Below are 16,103 nucleotides of genomic sequence, written 5' to 3'. Positions count from 1 at the left end.
CTATTGATCAAACATCATAATTTCAATTAAACATTGAGACAATTTTTATAGTTTATGATCTGAAGGGAATGTGTGTCTGAAAACGTGGGGTTGTAACAGACAAATGGCATGGTTATGTTAACAGAGAATTGAACGTGACAAATGCAATTCAGATTGTTATTCCAGGTTCAGAGAGAGTCAGATGAGGCCTGTGCTATTGATGTGATCGATGTTAGTGAACTGTGATGAAATGTCATTTACTGGACTTCAATTAGAGTGTGGCTATGGCATTGTGGAGAAGACAGAAAACAGAGAGAATTGGGGGACATGGCAGTTCAGACAGGAGGGAGGGGCAATAATATTCCTCAATCATCAGTGTTGGAATATTACTCTTTATAGCTCATATGAAGAAAAGATTCAAGGATACATCTAAAGTGAGGAATGAGGAGTACAATTTGTTTATTGAACACAAAATACGAGGACAAAATTATTTTCTGTCCGTACTAAACTATGGGAAGTACAAAAAAAAAGATACACTCATGATATTGAGCTATATAAGTTGAAATGTGTATTTCAAAATCACGGAAGTGCTCTGCAGTCTATATCAATCATTATTTGGCCCACAACTGAGATGCTGATTTCCCCTATGTCAGTGATCCACCTCATTGAAATTGTCTGGCACATTATCTCAGTACTGAGGGGGTTCTCAGTTCCTGCTGTTGTTCACCCAGTCTATTTAAATTAAATCACCTTCTCACTGTAGAAAAAAAACACTTGGCCTTTTGGACTCTGTTTAACTGTCAGCAACTCAGCTCTGTGATATTGTTGGCGATAAATGATCTGGGACCACAGCCAGTATCCGCGCAGTGCTTAAACCGTATAGCAATAGATAAAAGCCTTGCAGTCCGTGAGAATTTCTAAATAAAACTTCCATTTTCTGTTTGTTCCTGTCTATCTACCTTCTGATCTATCTTACTCACCCGCGTTTAACATCCCTCCAATCACACCCTGTTTCCAAATTGTTCAGTTGTATAGCTTGATGTTGTGGCCATTTTGGAGAAATGGATAGAGCGGGGACAGGACTGATCGTTGGAGGCTCCAGGGTTTAGATGCTTCATTCAGAACAAGGAAGGTACTAAAAGTGGGGCAGGGGTGGGGTTTGGGGTGGGGGAGGGTGGGGTGGCATTGAAAATCAAAGACACCATTATGTTGGTAGAAAGGATGCTTGATAAGGACTCGTGTACTGAGGTAGCATGGGAAGAGATTAGAAACAAAAACGGAGAGGTCACCCTGTTGACAGGTCTCTATTGCCCTCTGAAAAGTTCCAGAGATGTAGAGGAAAGGATTACAAAGATGATAGTGGATAGGAGCGAAAGTAACAGATTAGTTGTTATGGAAGAATTTATCTTTCCATATATTGACTGGAAACGCTACAGTTCAATAACTTTGTACAGGTCAGTTTTTGTCCAATGTGTGCAGAGTGGTATCCTGACACCGGATGGATATAGGCCAACAAATTCCGTTATCACGTTTTACATTAAAAAGTTGATTCTGATACGAAAATCGTAATATTATTATTATTTCTACTGTTAATATTTTTCCTATCGAATTAGACAAGACATGCCAGGCATCCCTTTAAGGTTTTATAATTGAAATCTGGGTCCATGATTATTTACCAAATATTTAACTCGAACTTATTACTATTTTAAATAGTTTCAAAGGCGCAGCTCCCTTCTGAAAGATAACCTGAGTAGCTGGTTTTGTGGATGAAAAGAATCCTGACTGAAATCAGAATATGTTACCTTTTCTCGTGATTCTTCAAAGTTTTTATGCTATAATTTCATTATTTCATCTGTGTTCTGTTACAAATCATCATTTTTTTCAATACAAGAACTTTCTTTATCACTAGGGTGACATGTTTCAGAATCTTGCGAATCAGATTATCCTTTCTTTTGCCTTGGAATTATTTCCTTCTCAAAGGTACTTCTTTCACTAATGCTGAAGCAATTAATTTAATTTCTGTCTATTTTGTGGCTCTTCAAAAACAGACAGCTGAAGTAGACGTTTACATTTCCGCCACTCCATGTCCCTAAAAAAAGGCAGCTCCAACTCTCACTATGATCTGCCAGAACTGTGTATAAACAAACAGTGTCACTCTACTTAGATACATGCGACAATGAATCCTATCAAACCCAAATGAAACCAAATCTTATGATCGAGAGAGAGAAATTGTCACAAGATCAATACACCCAGATGAAACCTCTGCAGCCTGCCACAGCCGGCCAAAAGTCGTGATAGATGATGAAGCAACTAACTGGTGGAGTGGGCTCCACAATTATTCCCATTCTATCAATGCATCAGCTCTGCACATCAGTGTATAAAACAAGGAAATAGTATCTGTACTATCCTAGCCAGCGGTGTTGAGTGGATGATTCAACTCACTGTCATCATGATGCCCACAGAATCACAAATGCCAGTCTTCAAATAATTTGATTCGCTGCACGTGACATGAAGAAACAGCTGAACACAGCAGATACTACAAAGGCAATGGGCTCTGACCCCATTCCTGCATGAGGACTGAAGACTTGTGCTGCACAACAAGCCGTGTCCCTGGGGAAGCTGTTTTCTTCTAACTCTAACTCTGACACCACCCTGGCAATGTGGAAAATAACTCAGCTATGTCCATTTTATAAGAGGGGACTAATTATAATCTGACCAATTACAACCCCCTCAGTCTCATCACGATAGACAAATTGGGAGTTCTTTTTGACAGAGCTGTCAAGCGGCACAGACATAACTTGTGCAGTGTGGTTTCCAATAGGTTCCCATGTGGAGATGATGCTGCCGTGGAAATGTCACTCGATTAATAATCCAGACCAGACTAATGCTCTGGCAGCTGGTGGAAGTTAAAAACAATTAATAAAATATCGAGATCTCAAATCTGGTGTCAGTAACAGTGACCTTGAAGTCAATGTAGTTTGTAAACAACAATTTGCTTTTCCAATGTACTTTCAGGAAGTGAATCTCCTTTGTTTCCTGGTCTGCCTAAACGTGACACCGGACACAGAGAGATGTGATCAAATCTACAATGGTCTCTGAAAAGGCCAAGCAAGACACTCTATTGTATCAAACCTCTCCGAGGTCTTAAAGTATAAAACCGGACAGAACACCCAGCCCCAGCCTCAATATGGATAAGGGAACGGGAAGCACAGTCCTGTTGACCCTGCAGAGACCTCCTTCCTAACATATGCGAACTTGTGACAACATTTACAGAGCGTTCCCACAGACAGCACAGAAACATCGGGAATGGAATAGGCCATACAGCACATTGAGCCTGCCCCATTTTAGTTAATGTCTGAACATCTCCTCAATGCACTTTCCCCACACACTGTACACATTCCATAATGTGATTAACCTTGTGAAGCTATAAAATAGGAACTGCGGTAGTCCCTTTGGTCTGTCGAGTTTGCTAACAAATTGAATATGATGATGGCTGACCCTTTATTTCTACACCGTACTCCTACTCTGTCTCCCATCCTTTCGGTGTCTGGACATCCTTATTGGTCTTTAGTGCCTTGTCTTCCACAGCCTAATGTGAGAGAAAATTCCGAAGTTCACCAGTCTCTGAGTGCAGACAATTATTCTTATAAAAATGCAATATGACCTGTCTGCACCTAATACTGTGGCCCCTTGTTTTAGACGTCCCAGCCAGGGGTATTATCATTATTGTGTCTAATCTATCTAACCCTGTCAGAGTTTTATATATTCCTCTGAGATCTCCACTCATTTTCCTAAACTCCATGGAATACTGGCTCAGTCGCCCCAAGCTCTGCTCCCACAAAAAGTCTGTCAACCCAGAGATCAGTCTGGTCATCCTTCACTGCACTCCCTCAATTTAAGGTTTGTACTTTATTAGGTACGGAGACCAAAACTGCACACAATACTGCACAATGTTCGAGTAAAAGTCTCACCAAAAGCCTGAACAGCTGTACTGAGACACCCTTACTCCTGGACTCAAGTCCTCCTGAAATAAGGGTCAACACCCCATTTATCTTCCTGACTGCTTTCTGCTCCTGCAATATTGCTTTCAGTGACTGGTGTACAGGGAGATCCCAGATCATTTTCAATGTTACACCTCCCCACTCGGTGGGTCTGCGTAAACTGGTCTGTGTGCCAATGTATTCCCAATGTTTGCTTCTGTCTTCAGAACTCTCTGCCCTGCAAGGAACTCAGAGGTCTGTCCAAACAATAACAAAATAAAACTGCAGTTCCCTTTATAGATAGACATTTCTCAACCACTCCCTTTTCAAATAGTTGGCTGGCATTTTAGTGTTTCCCAACAAAGAAGACAACACCACACTGCTCTTCATCTGTCACATGTTTACTCATTCACTCCATTTGTTTCAATCACCTTGAAGTTTTTTCACATCCTCCTCACTTTCCAACATCCTAGTTCCGTCAGCAGACTTGGAAACTTTGCATTTGATTCCCTCAACGAGATGTTTGAGATGTATTGTGAATATTGGCGCCTCAGCACCAATCATTGAGATGCCTCATGAGCCTTCCAAACTGAAAAACATCCATTTGTTCCTACTCATTGTTTCCTGTCAACACTCCCATTTTAAAACCATGTTCATACATTTCCCCCAACTCATGTGCTTTTACTTTGCACACGAGGATTGGAACTCTATTAAATGTCTTGCTGAAAATCCAAGTTTAGTGCCTCGATTGTTTTTTTTTTCTGTAATTAATCTACCAGTCAGTTTCTGAAATATGTTTCCCATTTCATCAATGTGTGTTATTTTTTTCTATGCCCATTATTTTCAGTTCCAGTAATTTCACCAAATTAGTTGATTTACTAATTTCATTCAATATCATTTTCTCATCAGACTCAGGTTTTCTCCTATTGATGGGAAGGCTTTATTTATGTAATTTACTGTGAAGACAGAAGTAAAGTAGTTGTGTCATGTTTCTCTGTTCTCCATTCTCCATTTCCTGTTTTCAGAATGTAAGGAAGCTGAAACTTTGACTAAAAAGAACAGCTGTTGTCTATTCACCCTGTCCATGTCCCTTGTAATATTAAACCTGAATTACTTACCCACTCAACTTCCTGGCTCTAAAATAAATAACTCAAGCTTATCCAGCCTCTTTCCACAGCTCATAAGCTCCATCCCAGGGAACATCCTGGTGAATCTCCTCTGCTCCTCATCCAGTGCAATCACATCCTTCCTGTCATGTGACTCCCAGAACTGCACAGAATATTTCATTTGGCCTAACCATATAAAATTCGTATAATCTTGGGTCAATGAATAAAGGCTTTATCTACAGCCATGCTGAACACATCAATTATCATATCCAGTCACATTCAGAAATGTGTGGAGAAGCACCCTCTGAGCTTGCTTGTGTGGTGCTATTCTTTGAGTATTCCTTGTCTGGTTCCTTCTTCCAAAGTGTATCACCTCATATTTATCAGGGTTACATTCCATCTGCCATTGATCTGACCATCTGACCATTCCATCTGTATCTTCCTGTAACATAAGACCTTCCTCCTCACTGCCAACCACCCGGCCAATCTTTGTGTCAAACACAATCTTACTTATCACATTCCCTCTACCCAATTCACATTCATATCAATTATGAATATCACAAATAATAAGGGAAACAGCACTGATCTCTGCGGTACACCAGGGGAAATTGGGCTCCCGTCACAAAAACAACATTCTACCATGAAGTTGAGTTTGGATGCAACTTGATAAGTCACTAATAGGCCCTACATGTTCTCTGGTTGTTCTGTTCCACTTGATATACGTGAAGAATATCTGGGGATTCTCCTTAATCTTTCCCTGCCAGCAGGCTTCCATGCACCTCTGTTAGTCTGTCCCCTCCGAGGGAAGAATTTCCTCCTTATTACGTCTTAAATGTAATATCCCTTATCCTGTCATTATTTGCCTTAAATATCGAGTAGATAGCTAGAGAAACATTCTATTCATTTCCACCTCATCACATGTATCATAGATTATTGAAATTTCACTGCGATCACCTTTTATGCTTTGAAACTGGAGAGTTCGCAAGAAAAATCTCCCCATCAGAAAATCTTGTCATCAGAGGAATTAATCTGGAGAATGTCCATTGGACGTCCTCTATGATCAGTGTACTCTTTCTAGATTAGGTCACCAACACTGCACTCAATACCTCAGGTACACTCTCACCAACACTCTATGGAATGGCTTTATGATGTCTTTGTGAATATTCTGATTCGCTTAAACAATATCCAACCTAACTTTAACTTTCCAATTACACGTATTCCTCCAATTACCATACAAACTAATTGCATTTACGAACTCACTGTGTGAGTTATAGAGTCATAGAGATATACAGTATGGAAAATTACCTTTTAGTCCAATCTGTCCATATCTAGCAGTCTAGTCCCACCTGCCCGCACCAGGCCTATATCCCCCAAACCCTTCCTATTCATATAACCATCCAAATGCCTTTTAAATGCAGCAATTATACCAGCCTCCACCACATTCTCTGGCAGCTCATTTCATACTCGTACCACTGTCTGTGTGAAAATGTTGCCCCCTTAGGTATCTTTTACATTTAGATCAGATTGCTCACAGTGTGGAAACAAATCCACACCGATCCGCTGAAGCGCAACCCACCCAGACCCATTCCCCTTCACCAAACTCTGTGGGCAAATTAGCATAGCCAATTTACCTAACCTGCACATTTTTGGATTGTGGGAGGAAACCCACGACGACACGGGGAAAATGTGCAAACTCTACACAGAGAGTCGACCGTGGCGGGAATTGTGAGGCAGCAGTGCTAACCACTGTGCCATCGTGCCGCACAACATCTTTCTCCTCTCAACCTAAACCCTTTAGTTCTGGACTCCCCGAACCCAGGGAAAAACATTTTGTCTATTTACCCTGTCCATGCCCCTCATAATTTTATTCATCTCTATAAGGTCACCCCTCAGCCTCCGACGCTCAAGGGAAACCAGTCACAGCCGAGACAGCCTCTTCCTATAGCTCAAATCCTCCCAGCCTAGCAACATTCTTATAAATCTTTCCTGAACCCTTTCAAGTTTCACGACATATTTCCAAATGGAAGGAGACCAGAATTGCACGCAATATTCCAACAGTGGCCTAACCAGTGCCCCGTACAGCCGTAACATGACCTCACAACTCCAATGCACAATATTCTGATCAATAAAGGAAAGCATACCAAACGCCTTCTTCACTATCCTATCTACCTGCGACTCCACTTTCAAGGAGCTATGAACCTGCACTCCAAGGTCTCTTTGTTCAGCAACATTCCCATTAATCTTATAAGTAAATGGTAAAAGTCCTGCTAAAATTTGTTATCCCAAAATGCAGCATCTCGCATTTATCTGAATAAAATCCATCTGCCACTTCTCAGCCCATTGGCCCATCTGGTCTAGATCCTGTTGTAATCTGAGGTAACCCTCTTCGCTGTCCACTACACCTCCAATTTTGGTATCATCTGCAAACTTACTAACTGTACCTCTTACGCTCGCATCCAAATCATTTATGTTAATGACGAAAAAGGGATCCAACACTGATCCTTGTGGCACTCCACTTGTCACAGGACTCCAGTCTGAAAAACAACCCTCCACCTCCACCCTCTGTATTCAAACTTTGCGCCAGTTCTGTATCCAATTGGCTAGTTGTCCCTGTATTCCGTGAGACCTAAACTTGCTCACCAGTCTCCCATGGAGAATCTTGTCGAACGCGTTACTGAAGTCCGCATCGATCAAATCTACTGCTCTTCCCTCATCACTCCTCTTCGTTACTTCTTTAAAAAACTCATCAAGATTGTAAGATATGATTTCCCACGCACAAAGCCATATTGACTATGCCTAATCAGTCTTTGTCTTTCCAAATACATCTACATTCTGTCCTTCACGATTCCCTCCAACAACTTGCCAACCACCGACGTCAGATTCACTGGCCTATAGTTACCTGGCTTGTCCGTACCACCCTTCTTAAACAGTGGCACCACGTTTGCCAAACTCCAGTCTTCTAGCACCTGTCCTGTGATTATCAACGGTACAAATGTCTCAGCAAGAAGCCCAGCAATCACTTCTCTAGCTAACCACAGAGTTCTAGGGTGCACCTGTTCAGGTCCTTGGGATTTATCCACCTTTACCCGTTTCAAGACATCCAGCACTTCCTCCTCTGTAATATGGACATTTTTCAACGTGTAACCATCTAAATCATGATATTCTATATCGTCCATATTCGTTGCCAAATTAAATACTGATGCGCAATACTCGTTTAGTATCTCCCCATTTTCTGCGGCTCCACACAAAGGCCGCCTTGTTGATCTTTGAGGGGCCATATTCTCTCCCTAGTTATGATTTTGTCATTAATGTATTTGTAAAAACCCTTTGGATTCTCCTTAATTCTACTTGTTAAAGCTATCTCATGTCCCCTTTTTGCCCTCTTGATTTCCCTCTTAAGTATACTCCTACTGCCTTTATACTCTTCTAAGGATTGGCTCGATCTATCCTGTCTATACCTGACATATGCTTCCTTCTTTTTCTTAACCAAACCCTTTAGTTATCCAGCATTCCCTATACCTACCAGCCTTTCCTTTCATCCTAACTGGAATATACTTTCTCAGGATTCTTGTTATCTCATTTCTGACGACTCTCCATTTTCCAGCCGTCCGTTTACCTGTGAATATCTGCCCCCAATCAGATTTTGAAATTTCTTGCCTAATACCGTCAAAATTGGCCTTTCTCCAATTTAGAACTTCAACTTTTAGATCTGGCCTATCCTTTTCCATAATTATTTTAAATCTAACAGAATTATGGTAGCTGGCCCCAAAGTGCACCTCCACTGACACCTCAGTCACCTGCCCTGCCTTATTTCCCTCGGGCGGGTCAAGTTTTGCACCTTCTGTAGTACGTTCATCCACATAATGCATCAGAAAAATTTCCTGTACACACTTAACAAATTGCTCTCCATCTAGACCCTTAACGCTATGGCAGGCCCAGTCTATGTTTGGAAAGGTAAACTCTCCTACCCTAATCATCCTACTTTCTGATAGATAACGGAGATCAACTTACAAGTTTGTTTTTTAATTTCCCTCTGACTATTAGGAGGTCTATAATACAATCCCAATAAGGTGATCATCCCGTTCTTATTTCTCAGTTCGACCCAAATAACTTCCAGGAATTCCATGTATTTCCAGGAATAGCCTCCCTCAGTACAACTGTAATGCTATCCCTGATCAAAAATGCCACTCCCCCTCCATTCCTGCCTCCCTTTCTATCTTTCCTATAGCATTTGTATCCTGGAACATTTAGCTGCCAGTCCTGCCCATCCCTGAGCCATGTTTCTGAGATTGCTATGATATCCCAGTCCCATGTTCCTAACCATGCCCTGAGTTCATCTGCTTTCCCTGTTAGGTCCTTGCATTGAAATAATGCAGTTTACTTTATTAGTCCTACCTTGTCCCTGCCTGCCCTGACTGTTCGACTCTTTTCTGTTCTCAGTTGTACCAATCTCAGATTGATCTATTTCCTCACTATCTCCCTGGCCCCCTCCCCCTTTACTAGATTAAACCTTCCCGAGCAGCTCCAGCAAATCTCACTGCCAGTATATTCGTCCCCTTCCAATTTAGGTGCAATCCGTTCTTCTGGCATAGGTCCCTTCTACCCCAAAATAGATTCCAATGATCCAAAAATGTGAATACTTCCCTCATACACCAGCTCCACAGCCATGCATTCATCTGCTCTATACTCCTATGCCTGCTCTCACTTGCTCGTAGCGCCAGGAGTAATACAGATATTACTACTCTCGAGAACCTCCTGTTTAAATTTCTGCCTCACACCCTGCAATCTCCTTCAAGAATCTCAAACTTTTTCCTTCCTATGTCGTTGGTTCCAATGTGGACAATGACCTCTGAACGGCCCCTCTCCCCCGTGAGAATATTCTGCACCCTTTCTGAGACATCCTTGATCCTGGCACCAGGGAAGGAACAAACCATTCTGCTTTTTCTCTGCTGGTCACAGAAACATCTGTCTGCACCTCAGACTAGGGAGACCCCGACCGCAATTGACCTCGTGGAATCTGACGTACTCCTTGTTGCATTAGACACAGTCCCAATACCAGAAACTTGCCTGTCGTGCTACATTCCCCTGTGAATCCAATCCCTCACCCCGACATTTTCCAAAACAGCATATTTATTTGAAATGTGCAGCAGCCCCAGAAGATTGCTGCACTTGCTGCTTACCTCTCTTACGTTTTTTGGAGTTAATCCATCTCTGTGACTGCATCTGAGACATTCTCTCCTTCCTATAACTGCCATCCATCACATACTGTTGCTGCTATAAATTCTTCATTGTCACTAACTGTCTCTCCAACCGATCCATTCGATCTGATAGGAGTCGCAACTAGAAGCATTTATTGCAGATACAATCCGCAGTAACACTTAAATCCTCAAACTCCCACATCTGACAAGAAGCACATATGATTCTACTAAGGCGATTTGTGCTCTTTCACAATCTACAGACCCAGAAACACAAAACTGTCTTATTCCTCTACAAAACACTGGCCCAGGTTAAATTAATATTTATGGTTTATATTTTAAGATTAATGAAGAGATATTCTCAGAAAATATATACTTAAGGAAGAACCCACTCGACTAATTTCTGCAGATTTTCTGGAGGACACAGTTAAAACAATTCACTTATCTGGCTGGGGACATTACCCAAACAGTTCCTCCAAACCAGTTGCAAATTTCACTGTTTGTTAATTTTACTAGACACACTCCAATATCGAGCGATACATGAATTCAAACTATTTTGGCAGTAACTGCGCAGGTACATTGTCCTGTCAGTTTCTCCCCCTCACCATGTGCTTCCTTAGTCTGTTCCTTTCCCTCTTAAAACCACTGTTGTTTTGATTTTTTTCCCTAAAGTTCCAAAATAATGCAACAGCATACAAAGCAGAAATTGCTGCTCCTGGAATTCGAGGAAATCACCTTCAACACCTAAAATGCCTTAAAAAAGCAGCAGCTGTTAGAGCCAGAAATTCTTCCCGCCCAGACTTCTGAAAATCCAAATAAACTACTTCCACTGGTTGTCCGTGGTCTATGCTGCAAGAAATAACTCCGAATTCCGAAGTTTGTCAGGCATGATTTCTGTGTCAGAAATGCATTGTGATTCGTGCAATTTCGCTGTTCATTTCTAAGTTCCCAATATCATTTCTTATATAATGGAATCTAAATGTTTCCCTACATATGTCAAATTGGTCTGCAGTCCTCCACATTATCTCTTCCTCCCTGTGTACATGGATGGATCATGTTTACTACCTTTCAGTTATCTACAAGGGCTTATGGTCTTTGCAGGTTCTATAGTACAATAAAACACAATCACTGACAGTTCAATTAATATGTTGTTTTATTTCTGACATTTTTATATGAAGTATATCTGGCCCATCAGACTTAACAATGATCAATCTAGCGCCATTTTCAAGTACTGCCTTGTTACTGATATGAATTGGTTTCATGTCTTTAGTTCCACAAGTCCCAGGTGATTACTTGCTTCACACGGAGATTTCCTGACGCTTTCTCCATGAAGACAGATGCAAAATAGCTGTTTAGTTTCTCTGCCATTTCCTTGCTCCCCACAATAAATTCTCCTATACCTCACAAATTTCCACCTTGGCCTTACTTTCGTTTTCTTTGGTACATGGATCGTAGATTTGAGCAGCCTTTGTGTTTCCTGCTTGTTTGTATTCAGGTGCTTTTTAATTTCCTAACACTCTCTTCATCCTTATTTCCAGAAAAGTAAATCTCTCAGAATGTTTAGATTTGCATAAAATCTGGAATTCTTCTGAAGCTGCTTCATTAGATTTAACGCAATCATTAATTTCTTACCTAAACCTTCAATGAGTCCGCCTCCCTTTCTTTGATGTTTGTAACTTAGTGATATATACATATTTTTCAGACTTTACACTGAAAACCATTGTTTGTCTCACACTAAATGTCATTTGTATTTTTCCAATTCACTTGGCCCTCTAGCCTTCGGGTTTCCATGATATTTGAGTGTAATGTTCAAACATTCTATATTGCCGTGTAAAATGCAGCATATTAATGTCACCATTGCCCAATAGCTTCCTCAGAGCACGGTAGTAATTAGTCCTTCTGACCACGCAACACCACGCCTGAAATAACCTGCTCTCTACTTTGGTTCACAACATACTCTTCAGCCTACCTCATATACACTTATGAAATGTATTTTTCACAGCATTAGTAATCATTTAGTTAACGCAGTTTCGATGCAATTTTAGATCATCCAGTATTACTGCACACCCACGATATTTGCATATCTTATTTTCAGAGAATCGGATGATCAACAGTTTTGGTTTAGATATGTAAGGCACCAATGTTTGTTCCTCCTTGTTGTTTTCAAGATCCATACAAACATATTCAGAAGAAGCTGAGGGATGTACTCTGTGATGTTATTAATGATAGACGTGGACAAGACATGGGGAAAGCCCACCCCGATGGTGAGATGATCTGAAGAAATGCCCATCAATTCAGGACAACATCAATAACCTTCCCCGCTCTGCAAAGACAAATGTCTCCCTCTTCTCTCTACTTCCTCACACTCTCTGTATATCTGTTACAGCACCTACCCCCGAACAAGGCTCTTGCTCCACCAGTCACACTGTTGCATGCAGCACTCTCTTTCCTTCACTTTCTCTGTCACTGAATGCAAATCGAGATTGAATTTATTGTTTTGCCAACGTTGAACCAGTGAGACAATTTGATGCTGGGGATATAAAGATGCAAACATTTTCAAAATTTGGAAGAGAGCAGATGCCATCGAGACGGGAGAAGCCTGGGGATCAACCATCTTGCTCCGCAAGAAATTAGGAAATCCTCACTATCATAGATAATTTTTCATATGAAACATATTCACAGTAAACAAAAATACGACGACACAGGAAATTCAGCAGACGGTAGAGTAACATCACAGAGGACGGCAGTCGCTGTGTGGTTTTGAAATCAAGTTGATGTAATCTTCATGAGTGTCTAATTGAAACAGCATATTGTTATACAGTTGGGGGCAGTTGTGTGGTGATGGGGTGGGGGTGTTGCTTAAAGTTGTAAATAGTTGTGGAATAATGTTCACTTTTACAGTTAAAAATAAATTGGCGTTATTTTCTTTAAATACTGGAATTTGGGATTTCTCTGTTATTCAATTCTAACAGATTTCTAGGTGAGTTGAACTTTCCTGGGTGTTTGGTTTAATTAATAGAGCTGTTCACTACCATGTCGCAACATTTGTAAAGACCAATAGAGAGCAAAAAAAAAAGAAACAGGAGTAAGGAGTTAGAAGATTAAATATAAAGAAATACTGTAAGAGCTTCTTTCGATATGGAAAGGGCAAATGAGAGGCAAAAATGGGCATCTGATTGCTAGAAATTGACACAGGAGAGATAGTAATGTGGAACAAGGAAATGGCTGAGGAGATGAAAAATTACTTCGTGTCAGCCTTCACGGTTGAAAACATGAGTAATATCCCAAAAATTGAAAAGACTTAGTGGACATACTTGAGTAAGGTGGCCATCACCTAGAAGAAGGTGCTGTAAAAACGGAATGGTCTGAAGGTAAGATAAATCAACTGGACCAGATGGACTCCACTCCAGATTTCTAAGGCAGATAGCCGATGAGGCAGGGGAGGCGTTGGTGGTGAACTGTCAGGAATCTCTCGAATCAGGGAGATTCCCAGTGGACTGGAAAATCGCTAACGTGATACCCCTGTTTAAAAAGGGAGTAAAGCAAAAAACGGAAAATATCAGATTGTCTAATCTAAACTTGGCTCTGGGTAAGATCCTGGAATGCATTGTGAAGGATGAGATTTCTGAATAGTTGGATGTGGATGGAAAAGTAGGACAAAGTTAGCATGGTTTCATCGAGGGGAGGCCATGCCTGGAAAATCTGCTAGAAAACCTTGAGGACGTAACGAGCAGCACAGAACAAGGAGAGCCAATGGATGTCATCCACCTGAACTTCCAGAAGGTCTTTGACAATGGCTACTGAGTAAGGCAAGGGCCCATTGTATTAGAGGCAATATGCTAGCATGGATAGAAGTTTGGCTGTCTGGCAGGAAGCAGAGAGCGTCGATAAAAGTGTCCTTCTCAGGATGACAGCAAGTGACAAGTGGTATTCCATAAGGCTCAGTGTCGGGACCACAACGTTTCACTTTATGCATTCACGATCAAGATGAAGGAACTGAAGGCATTGTGGTTAAGTTTGAAGGTGATACAAAGATAGGTATAGGGACAGGTAACGTCGAAGAGGCATGGAGGCTCAAGAAGGATGCAGATAGGTTTGGATAATGGGCAAAGAAGTGGCAGATGGAGTACAAACTGGGAAATTGTGGGAACATGCACTTTGGTAGGAAGAATAAAAACATGGACTACCGAGAAGATTCAGATGTCTGAAGTGCAAAGAGACTTAGGAATCCAACTCCAGAGGTCTCTCAATGTGCACTTGCAGGTTAAGTCAGTAGTTAGGAAGGCAAATGCAGTGATGGAATTTAGTTTGAAAGGATTTGAATGTAAAAACAGGGATGTACTTCTAAGGCTCTATCAGGCTCTGGTCAGACCACATGTGGAGTATTATACGCTATTTTGAGCCCCATGTCTCAGGAAGGATGTGCTGACCTTGGAATGGGTTCACAGCAGGTACACGAGAATGGTCCTAGCAATGAAAAGCTTAACATATGAGAAGGTTTGAAGACTTTAGGTCTGCTCTTGATGGAGTTCAGAGGGATGTGGGTGGATCTAATTGAAACATACAGAATACTGAATGGCATGCACAGTGTGGATGTTGAGAAGGCTTTCATTGCTAGGAGACTCTAGGACCCAAGGATACAACCTTAGAGCACAGGGAAATCCTTTTAGTAAGGAGGTAAGGGGAAATGTCTTCAGCCAGAGAGTGGACACCCTATGGAATTCATTTTCACAGAAGGCAGTGGAGGTCAGGTCATTGTGTAGATTTAAGATAGAGATAGTTTGCTTCTGGAGTATCAAAGGGATCAAGGGTTACAGGGAGAAAGCAGGAGAATGGGGTTGAGAAACTTGTCAGCGTAATTGGATGGCAGATCAGACTCGATGGGCTCAATGGTCTCATTTCTGTTCCTATGTTCGATGATCTTATGGTCGTAAGCTGCAGTCCGATGCTCCCGTTCTCTTACTTTGTCCCTCCAGACAGCAAAGTGTGAGATTAAAAAATTCCTGAGTCATCTTTAACAAATGTGGAGGATTCCTATTGAGGATTCATGGGAATCGCTCCACTGCTTGAAGGAAAGGAAATTCTGCCAAATCGAACTGTTCCGGGAAGAAGTTTCATACCAGCAGCTTGTTTGAGTAGAATCACGTCGGAGACAGAATAGCAATTGTGAGACGTTATCTCTTTTCCATTTGATATGAGTAAAAATACTATGAAACTCTGAAAACAATTCGTTATTCTTTATCGTCTTCAGACATGTGCGTTGGTGTAGGTGTCTGTATGTGTGTGACTCTGTGTCTCACATTTTTCGAGAAAATGACCGAGGTTACACTTCACATTTGTTATAACCAGTGGAGAAGTGGGGCTGGAAAATGAAAGAGTGACCCTCCAACATTGGTCGGAACAGGAATGAGCAATTCTCACGGGGCTGTTCAAATGGGAATTCTCTTCCCAGAAGTTTATTCCCAAGATGCAGCTCAACACCACTACTTCCAGCGTAATTAAACATGGCCCATAAATGTTGGCCTATCAACAACACCACATTCCATGAATAAATAAAAAATGATGAACTGCAGCAGAATTAATTGGATGGGAACAAAACTGTTAGACAAATGCCTGGTGCGTTCCAGAATTGTGCTGCCTGTGTAGTTTAACTTTGTGCAGTTCCCTAGCATTGTGACTGGGTGCTTGCATTTATTCAAAGTTGGGTTTGTTCAACATTTAACAGACATGGAGGAAAATTGTGGACAGACAGAAAAATGCTGCGGAGACCACACTCAGATCTTACTGTCTGGTAGAGCAATGACAAAGTGTCTAATGACCCACTCCTGCTCCTCAGTCCGATG

Source organism: Hemiscyllium ocellatum, unplaced genomic scaffold, assembly GCF_020745735.1.
Source record: "Hemiscyllium ocellatum isolate sHemOce1 unplaced genomic scaffold, sHemOce1.pat.X.cur. scaffold_267_pat_ctg1, whole genome shotgun sequence".
NCBI lineage: Eukaryota > Metazoa > Chordata > Chondrichthyes > Orectolobiformes > Hemiscylliidae > Hemiscyllium > Hemiscyllium ocellatum.
This window is presented reverse-complemented; position numbering follows the sequence as displayed.